The sequence below is a fragment of the Colletes gigas genome, unplaced genomic scaffold (assembly GCF_013123115.1).
Source record: "Colletes gigas isolate AHSC1104 unplaced genomic scaffold, ASM1312311v1 Colletes_gigas_Sc00010, whole genome shotgun sequence".
NCBI lineage: Eukaryota > Metazoa > Arthropoda > Insecta > Hymenoptera > Colletidae > Colletes > Colletes gigas.
The window spans coordinates 5,040,829-5,051,976 of record NW_025106639.1 but is presented as its reverse complement, the minus strand read 5'-3'; positions in this window follow the sequence as shown (position 1 = coordinate 5,051,976).

Genomic DNA, 11,148 nt, shown 5'->3' with positions numbered 1-11,148 from the left:
AGTTAGCGATACAAACATCGCGACAATATTAAAAAGTTATAATCTAGGATGTAGACGACGAGAGTGATTCCTCGTGCAAAAGTAAGTCGAAAATGTAGAACGAAATTTTTTCCTATCGGGCTTCGATTTCGAGAAAATTGAAATTTAAAATTCAAGTAGTACGAACAAAATCAAGGCCGACGCGTCTGACCAGTTCTTGGTATTTCTACTTAAATCGGTGTTTGCGAAGATATTGATGGTAAATGATTAGAAAATCTCCTCTAAGATGCAAGTTATGTTTGTATAAAGCTATAGTAAACGATAATAAATTACGAACAAGTCCAATAAAATATTCTTTGATTTTCTCGAACTGTAGGCTTCGCATTTCAAACTCTCGACGTTTTTATCGCGAGGCTACACCGTGTCTATTTAGTTTATACTATTTCTCGAGAACGAGAGCATCGAATTAGGGCGTATATCGAATCAGTGTTCGCACTTTTGTGTCAAAGTTCAGGATTCAGGACGAGTCTCATCGCGTAGGGGCGCGCCCGAAAGAAATCGGTGCTTGGTAAGTTTATCGCGCGGGCATAAAAGCGGACCAGTGGCCATCATAAACGTGTCGACCCTCGGTGGATCGTAATAACTTCACGCAGATTTAGCACCGCTAAAAAAGCGCAGCTCGCATTTATTACGGAGTTAAATTGCCCGGCGAAGTGGCCTGGCCGGAATCGCGCGAAAGACTTATCGCGTCCAACGTATTCTCATAATGCCTGACCCACCGCAATGGCTCTAACTGTGCGTTAATAACGCTGACCGTTGCGTTAATTGACCGACGTGGCGTACGATGGCAACGATCCCGGAAGATGAACGAACGTAAGACGTAAATTGGCCACGAACGACGGATTTTTTTCAAATAATCCCGATGGACAACGTGTATCGAGTAGACATTTTTGACAGTACCTGTCGATACTTCATACTACGGATTACATACGTACGTACAGAATCTTTAAAATCGTGGAAACGTTTAGAAATTCTTTTCACGTAATTTTCATCGAACAACATTTTCGCAGACAGTCTCGCGTTAAACGATCCGGGGTTTTCTCGCGTCGCGCGTAACACCGGTATTCATTAACTTTTTCCACCGTTTAATAAGCAGATTATATTTTACAATTTTCGAGCAACAGTTAGAAATCACCGCGGTCGGGAAATTCGAGGACCGTTTTATGCGAGCGTGGCGAGTTATTAATGCCCCGCGCGAGATGTTAATTGCACCATGAAGATAACAAGCCGCCCGGCGAAAAAGGTAAAAAGAAATCCGCACGCCCGTGAACGGAAGTTAACGGCCGCGTAATTAATATCCGCGCGAGACGCTGAAACGGTACATTGTCCAGAGGCTTATGAATAATTGCGCGACAGAGGGACATCGAAATAAAAACAGACAACGGGTCCGCTAACCGGAAAAATTACTCGGGCTCTCCGTGCAGTTTGCGTGTAAATAGAAGGTAAGCCGGCCGCGCTTTAGAAAGTTTACTCGCCGGCCAAATTAAGCGCTGGAAAATAATCGCGAACTTGGCGCGTTTAAACGCGACATTCCGCGTCGCGTTCTTTCGAGTTTCCGTCGCGTAATTACCGCTTGTACGAAGCCCCGATCGTCGAAGACGCGTTTTCTATTTCCAAAATGAAACACTAAATTTCTACTGTGAAATTTCCATTCTATGATTTCCTCTGGCCCGAATAACTGAAACGATAACTCCGAATACGATTTGCTCGAGCAATTTGCCCCGGTTCTCCGTCAATCTGCCGGATAATCGGTTCGTCGCGAGCCAATTATTCGAGCGGACTGTTCCGAGTTTCGTTCGCGATGTTCTGGACATTAATTAACCGTCGACTTTCATTCGCGACGGCGCTCAACGGCACGCTCGGATGGTTTAACGCATGTATTTTCACGGCGGTCATCCTCCATCCAGCTGTTCGTGGCCATCAACGAGCAAAACCCTCTGACGCGATCACATGTGTACGAGCAATTAAGGTTGTACGCGTTTCAACCGCAAGATATTGTTTCGCCTGATATAAATACACGGCTACACATGTTTTAACTACCGCGCCTTATTACACCTATATTTAATAGAGCGCGAGTATTTACGGTTGAACGTATTTCGACACGCAACGCGAGTCTCTTGTATTTCGTTTCCAAGATTTTCCAAGCGATAAAGTTACGATTATCTGCTGTTTTGTTGTTCCTTAAATACTTTATATTTTACATCGCGATTTGTTCGCCAGGGGTCGAGTGAATTTTGTCTAGTTCATCCAAGTTGGCGGAATTTACAGGGATTAAACGCACGATCGTAGTTTTTGTTAACTGACGGAGGTTCGCGTCGTTCCAAGTTGTTCGTCGGGGCGCATTGAACGTCTTGAAATTATTTCTCTAACAATTGCTCGTTCCTTTACGTGCCTCCACCGAGGAGTTTACAAAGTTTCCGCGAGAATATTGACGCGCGATAACACGGAGTTTCGTAAGCGACGTGGTCGCTAATTACTCGGGACAGAGGCCTTCTGGCAGAGACTTCGCCTTCGTTGATAGCGATAAGGGAACGTAAATCCTCAGAAGGAAATTGAGCGGTCGGGTAGTCGGAGTCGCATATAAAGCGAACCACGAAATTTTTCAGGAACATAAAAAATATTTCTAAACTTTTAGAAGACTAATATCCCTCGTTACATGAATAATACCACACGAGAAAAAGTGTCTTTCAATGTACTGAATTTCTGAAAGGTCCTGTTAAAAAATAGCGGAAGTTTTCGATCAGGCCACTCCAACGAGTATTACGCAGGAATTAAGTGATGAAAACAGCGTTGATATTAATGGTAGCGCGATAATCGTTCAGCACAAATCGATACACGTTCCTCATAAACTGATCCATTAATACGAAACATTCTACGTAAAATTTTTAAATTTTAATAAAAACGTTTAAAAATTTTCGCCACTTAATAAAGGCGAACGAAATGCAGAAATTAAACGAAACGTTATTTTTTCTGTATAAAACACATCTCCGGAACAAACGGGCGAACAAGCTCGAGAGTGTTGTTTTCTTTCGGTAGTAAAATTATCGGAATATTTTTTACGGTATGGACGGGTATCCGACCGCGTTCGAACGAATTGAATTACACACGTGCAACGTTTCAAACGAATCGAAAGCTATTAATTGTCGAAAATATTACGGAGAGCCTATTGAAACCCTGGTTGCAGGAACGGGGGAGCCGGATAATGGAAACGCGATTAAGCGTACTTGTTCGATCAGCGAATGTCATTTGACGATCGTACGGTGGAAAACAAATGCGATCGACGATTCGAAAAAAAGAAAAATAAATAGGAAAAAAATATAACAAATGCGATCGACGGTGAAAAACAAATGCGATCATCTGATATTTATTGCGAGTGGATCGTTCAACAATCGTCGGGAATATGTTTTCACCCGGTAGAAATGAAATTTCAATGGTGCTCGAGTTAATCCGGCTCGTTTCGATACTTTCGATACATTTCGCGTTTGTATGATTTTGCCCCGCGCGTTGTAGCGTCGAGTGCTGCATCGACAGCGTAATCGATAATCGCAAACTTCCGATCCCGAATGGTTTGCAGTCGGGGAAGGTCCGATGAAGTTACAAGAAATTGATAATTTTATTAAAAGACTTTTTCAAACACGATAGAAAATTCTGTAAAAACCATTTGTGCGTAATTTCGTGCGATTTATCAAAGAATTACGAATGTGTTTGGATTGGAGGGATAACGATGATTGTTTCCTAGAGTTTATATTTAAGGAAGGCTTCTGTGTGTAAGCTCAGGCTTTCCTGTTACTGCACAGCCCTTAGGAAACTTATCAAACCTCCTCAAACCGCCCCTTGGCAACGATCTTTAATCCCTGGCGACGAGGCATTTCGCTAACGTGATGCATACCTGCTCGACTGTAAACTGGCAACGAAAGCTCGAAACAAAGAGGCAGCCCTAGGGTTGAAGGACTCTCGTTACCATTTGCTCATCCCGAAGGCGTTTCGCGCGTGACCGCTGACACGGAAGTGAGCACGGAATAGGCGGAAGAAAATTTTCAACGGAGCCAATTAAGGGATCCACTAGAAGGCTCGTACACGCGTGACTATCTGGCTGTGTTATTAAACCCTTACGATTTATTTTCAACATCAATTTCCCAACCTGTTCTCAAATATGGCATCCAAATACTTTGACTATTTTGACGTCTTCGCTCGAGGAATTAAATAATTTCTCTCGCCAAAATCGTGAGCTGCTCCATCTTCTATTTTCCAAACGTATTGAAAGGATCGAGAAAAACGACGATCAAGGCTGGCATCGGGTTTGAAAACAGCGATTCCCCCGGAACCACGCCCACTCGTATTATTTTTTTCTCTTCCCTGGCCGCGGTATTAAAATGTAGTTAAATAAATAAAGGAAAAAAGGATTTACAGAGGTACCAGCAGCCTCGAAAGGGGAGACGCCAATTAACGAAGCTCGGGGCGCACGCAAAAAAATGCGTTCAAAATATTTTTTCGCGAATCGAATGGCAGAGATAGGGGTTGGGGGAGGGGGGCGCAGGAACCGAGCCGTCTGCGTAAACACCGCGTTAGCGAAAAATACGAATTAATGAAAAGCATCGAACGGTAAATATCCGTTCAGGGGTGAATGTTTTTCTGATACTCGATATGAAAACGCCGATAGAATCTCGAGAGCTCTCCGACAATATGTTTACGGCCGAGCGTACTGACTCGTATGCGTTTTGATTTTGTTCCCCGCAGCCCCGAAAGCGAAGCCTCCAATTACCGCCGCCTACAATACCTCGGCCACGTCGATCTATTTGGCATGGAACCCGCCCAGCAGGGATACCATCCACGGCGAGTTCCTCGGCTATTTGATCGGATACAAGCCGCGGAACAGAATACACGCGGAAGAGAAAAACATATACATACGGGATCCAACGGTTGACGTAAGTTGCATAGAAATGCGTTTCGATCATTCTTTTCGCCGTCGTGTTGCGTTTCGTTACGTTCACCGTTTCTTTCTCATTGCAGAATCACAGTATAAACAATCTGGAAACTTACACACAGTACCTGGTTTCGTTGCAAGTCTTCAATCCGGCGGGGCACGGACCTGCGTCGACGGTCTGCGTGATGACCGATGAAGGGGGTGAGTTTTTTCGGTATTTTCATCTGTTTCATAGCTAGAACATAGTAAAAGGAGATTGGTACACGGTGAGAATTAGCATTAAGGTGCGTTTTTATGATTCTGCGTAACCTCAAAGGGGTTTTAATGGGTTTTTACGACAGAATCGAACGATAGATACGGTCGGTTCGACGATAGAAACTCTGGTACGAGCCGTTCGAAGCACTAAGCGCGTTCATGGTCGGGCGCCTTAAGGCCGATAAAACAGGGCTCTTCCTAAGTTTTCCTTGTATCTTCAGTCGATAAAGGCGACTGTCAGAGTGTCTGCCTTAACGGAAACCACGATGGAAGGTTCCTACAAGATTCTCTATTTGACGATAGCTGGTACGCTTACCAGCGATCGCTGAGGAATTCTCGAACAAGTTTTTAAAACAACGGACGACCTGTTCTGGCTACCCAAAAAAATCTTTTAACGCGTGGAAATTTATAGGAAAGGGAAAATAGAAACACAGACAAGGTACACGAGAAGACCTTATATTCTTTAATGCTCATTGTTTGCATTTTAAAATATTAAAGTTCTTCAATCCGTTCAGAAGTTATACATACGCATGAAATTTCAGTAGAATATTCCTGTGGTCAGACATGATATTTTCGGGAACGAATTTTTTTCTCAAAAGTCCGTAGGATTTCGAGGGTATGTCTATTAACCAAAAGTGGTTGTAATTAACCCCTGCAATTGGAAATAATTTTTCCAGAACGATTTGAAGCTTTTCAATTTCGACGAAAAATTTAGGCACCTACTCGAATTTTTTTCTCGAAAGTGGGTAGGAATTCGAGGGTATGTCTATTAACCAAAAATGGTTGTAATTAACCCCTGCAACTGGAAATAATTTTTCCAGAACGATTTGAAGCTTTTGAATTTCGACGAAAACTTTAGGCACCTACTCGAATTTTTTTCTCGAAAGTGGGTAGGAATTCGAGGGTATGTCTATTAACCAAAAATGGTTGTAATTAACCCCTGCAACTGGAAATAATTTTTCCAGAACGATTTGAAACTTTTCAATTTCGACGAAAACTTTAGGCACCTACTCGAATTTTTTTCTCGAAAGTGCGTAGGAATTCGAGGGTATGTCTATTGACCAAAAATGATTGTAATTGCCCCTCTAGCTAAAAATAATTTTTTGAGAACGATTTGAATTTTTTTTTTCGCCGAAAAATTTGTGCACCTCAGGTCGGTATGGCAGTCAGATTTGGCCACGAAAGTCCATACGGTGAAAGGTCTCCTCGTATACATCGTCCGCGACAGAACTGTTCGGACCGCGGTCGACGAAAGATAAAATCGTAGACCATCGTGGGACGGAGAACGTCGTTAAATTTGATTGGTATTTCGCTAGATGTCATCCAGCACTTGGTTTACTGCCGAATGATAAGAATTTATCAACTCTCGAGCGTGTAGTTTTACGAGGCTCGTATCCAGATCATGGCTTTTTTATCTTCGCCGCGTAAAAGTGTGCCCAAGGAAAGGATGTTCCGCGAATCACTTTAAAAGACTCTTAAAACGCGGAGCCAAGGTCTGAATTAATTTAATTATACGCCAGTACGTAACGCTATATGCTTGATCGTATGTACCGGACAAATACGACGATTACACGACCAGATAGCGTCCGCGACGCGACGTAACGTCCATGAGGCGACCATACGATCTTGCCATAACTGGCGCAGACAATGATATCATTTAAATTCGTGGTACGTCAGTGGCGGTGCCTCGTTCGCGAGCCACGATAAAGACGAACGCTCACGGTTTAGAAACTTCGTGTAAAATCTCCGCCGCTCCGGCTCCAGGTTTTCAAACTTCTCGAAAACTACTTTCCACGATCAAACTTATTTACGTTGGTTCAGACTTTTATCGTGTTTATTTTGATCGATTCTAAATTCTCTGGTTTATATCGATTTTGACGTCGGCGAGGACTCGGTATAAATGAAAATTTTACTCCTACTTGGAAAAGTTAAAGCGATATGATAACAATATGGTCTCGAAAAGGAAAGCGTCCCCTTGTTTGTAATCTAATACGAGCAACCGTTTCGACGACGAACCTTATCAATTTCACCTGCTATCGTATCCTCGGATACGTAATTACCGAACGTCGTATCACGATCCCGCCGACTCGGAGCATTGCTTTGTTCCACGTTGTTCCCCATTGTTCGCGCGACCGACGTGAGAACACGGAACAAAGAGTCAGGAAGCCGAGCTACCACCTTACGGCTCGTAAAATTCGATTGCCTGAAACTTCGCGGATATGAAATCTCCTTCGTTCGGCTGCTTCGTCGTTGTCGATCTACTTAACCGTGTAACGACAGATCGCGTGCAAGAAACTGGCGTTCACCCACCGATTTGGGTCGTTTAAAACACGCTGCCGTTCTCAGTTGACGAACGGAGCAAGTAAAAATCGAGTTACGACTGTCTCGGGTCGCGAGAAATATCGAATCGTTGAGACGGCTGCTTCGTAAAGAAAAGCGGCGAAATTTCAAAGGGGAACGTGTCTTAAATAGAAAATGGCCGCTGTTGGTCGTAGTCTCGATTATTAAGATGCTGTATATGTGTGCCAAATTTCGTGGGAATTGGTTCATTGGTGTCAAACTGGTTTAACTGGTGTTGAAGTTGGACATCGCGACACGCGACGGTTTCGTTCGTATAAGCAACTTGTGTTTGGACAAATTTTGCGGTCGTTACTTAAACAGAGTCGAGTTTGAAATTTAAATACTTCGTGATCTTTAACAAAATTTGAACCTGTTTCGAAAGGGATTTTCAGATTTAGAAAATTGTTAATTGTATGGTTTCTGTATAACGAATATGAACTATACAAGAAAACACTGTTAGCAGACCGCTTTTGGAGTATTATTGTATCTGGCTCGCGCATCCTGTTGACTGTTCATTATAAGCGGAAGTATTATCAGATTTTTCCGTAGTCCAGTACAAAACATACCAAGTGTCCAATTATATCAGTAAAAGTCTATTATGAATGCTCTACTTTTATTATGATAAGGTGCAAGAACAAAGTACACGTTTTTAGGAATAAAAGATTGATCGAAGAAGAACTTGTTACATGAAAAGGTGGAGAAGATGTAAACGAAATTTTGAACAAAGACGAGGGTGATCTAGAAGCCGAAGCCATAAATGGAACCGACCATGACAGCTGTTCCCAAATAAGCGGTGATGAACATAAAATTGGTTTTGGTACTACGGACGTATTTTATCGCTGGTATAAAATAACTGAGTGGCAAGAAAACAAGTCTACAGGAAATGTTCGCAAAAAGTTAAGCTTCTAATTTGCTCATAATAGTGCCTGGGTTTGAGAAACTGCGAATAAACTGAGGATAAAAGATTCGATCTTTTTCGTAAAATTGTCTTGTCTACAAATGTGCTAGTTTTGAAAGAGTAAGGGATACCAAATGAAAGGGTTTCTTAGACTGCTAATTTTACCTGGAATAAAAAGAGTTAACCGTAAAGTCATTTTTAGAACTATGGGCACCGATGAAACAGAAATAGACACTTTTTGAACTTCTATGAGTTGAAACAGATTTCTCTAGTGCATACCATGTGGATCGAATAAACTGTTGCAAGCTGTTTTCTTAGAAACGAGGATGGTTTCATTTTTTCTATTAATTAAATGGGCCCTCTAGACTTTTTTAAAAATACATTATCTATACGTATTTATGTGTCTAGTAGGAATTGTGTTGTAATCTTAGGAATGCATCCAAGCAAAGAGGTCGTGAGATTACTTTCACGCGAACAGTTCGATCACGAAACAAAAAAGAAGCCGCAGCGTTGGGTTGACGCAGCGTGAAAATTGATTGAAAGAAAGAAAACCTAAAACCCGGAGGGTTCGTTGGCAATTTCTCATCCTCGATCGATTGATTATTAATAAACAACGCACGCGGTAACTGACAATCGGAAATAAACTGTTACATTTCATAGCGTATGATAAATCACACGGAATAATATTGCCTTTTAACGATTCGTCTAAAATAACTGATCGTACACGAGGCAGGTAATTGAAGGAACTATATAGTCCGTACTTTATTACTAATAAATAAACTGGAATTTATTATCGCGGTATTACCCGCAACTTCAGAAACTAATAACTGTATTTAACGATTTGCATAAATATATTTTCCGTCAATTATTATCGTTTTACAATTACGGTTCGACTTGGGTAACTTGAGTACTCTGTACCGTTAAATTTTAATATTGACCATGAATCTTCATTGCTCGTGGCGTATTACTGTTTCCTGATTCACCTATTTCGTTTCGAGTTTTAAACGAGCATCACTTTTATTATTCAGTTTTGTCCAAAACTCGATACTGCCTGACAAACGACTACGAAAGTCTAGTATTTGGGGGTTGAATCTAATTAAGACAGAAATATTTGGTGATATATACAAAAATTCAGATTCCTTCGATTCTTCGAAGTATGTTTCGACTAATTAGAACGGTGTATGAGAGTCGTGGTCGTGATTATGTGGGGCTAATTATGGTTTAAAAGGAACTTGGAGCGGGGCGTCATCTGCTCCGAAATCGACGGTAGCGCCGACGACGTCTCTAATGACATCGTTTCGAGATCACGCGAGAGATAGGGATCGAGCGTACAAAGATCACGATTATACTCGGCACTCGAATCACGTTTCCGGCAATGACAGTTACGGGCCACGTGGTACGAAGATCGACTGCTACGTCCCTGAAAACCCCGGTTGCCAGCAGGTTTCCAGCTGCTCTTCGACGCGTCCGTGTGACGGCCGTCATTTGTGTGTCTGTCGTGGTCGTGGTCGGTTCGATCTCGGGGTAGGGCACGGTCGGGGATTTTCATGGCCGGTCGAGGGTCTTTTTCAGCGTCCCAACGTCCGTCGTTCGCGCTAGCCGGTACGAGGCGTACGCCTCCTCGTTGCCGTCGATTCTCCACGGTCGTCGTTGGTTCGCGATCGCGTAATAATAGCGCCGAATTTCCCTTCTCGGGACACCCTGAAAATCCATACGTTGGCACAGGGCAGGGACCGTGGCGAACGGAGACAGCGGGTGGAGAATCGAGCGAGCGACGAGGATCGAAGAGGAGACAGCGAACGAGAAATAGGGACGACGAGGTCTGTCGGCGAGGGAAAGAACGGGAAAGTACAGGGTGGGGAGGGGGGAGGAAAATAAAGAGCGAGGGAGAAAGACGGACGAAAACGTGGGTACATAAACAGACAGAGAAGGGTGGGTAAAGAACGACGGAGACACGGATATACAAAGAGTAACGCGACCAAGGGAGAAAGAGTACACGACAGAGAGAGGAGGAGGGAGAGGGCAAGCCACGGCGTTTCGGTCGTCGCCACCGGCGCTCCGCCTCGCCCCACGGTCGATTTTCCACGATTTTTCACTACGGCGTGCGGTGCCTCCTCGAGAAGAGTGGCGTTGTGAACGCGACACGACAAAGTCTCTCTCGTCCAGGCGCGAAGAAGAAGCGATAAGCTGGGAGAGAACCGACCAGAGGGAAACGCGTTACGAACACAAACGAACGAAAAGCGAACCCACACACGTGCGAGGGAGCGTGCGCGCGCGCGCGTACGCGGTGCTGTTCCTCTCAGTGTGTAACCCGTGCACAACCATTGCACCGTAGCTTCGCTTCTACGCCCCTCGCCGGTTCGTTCCCACTCCCCCTGACCGTTCGGTCTTTCTCTGACGCACATTTTCTATCGCGGTACACGTGTGTACGCCGGCTTTTCAGGGGAAACGTGTGCGAAGCTTACCGTCGGTGTACGCTCGCGCGTGCTCTTCCATACACATTCTCCCCCCTCTCCGCTCTTTCTGTTTCTAGTTATCTCTTTCTTTCCCTCTGGTTATCCCCTTCCCTCCTACGGGTTACCAACACGCGAAAGCACCCGGTTTCTCTCCCTCTCCGTGTACCCCCGTCCGGCCGACTGTCTGTCTGTTCCCGACTGGAGGCAAGCGGAGCGAGCGAGTGTGCAGACCCACC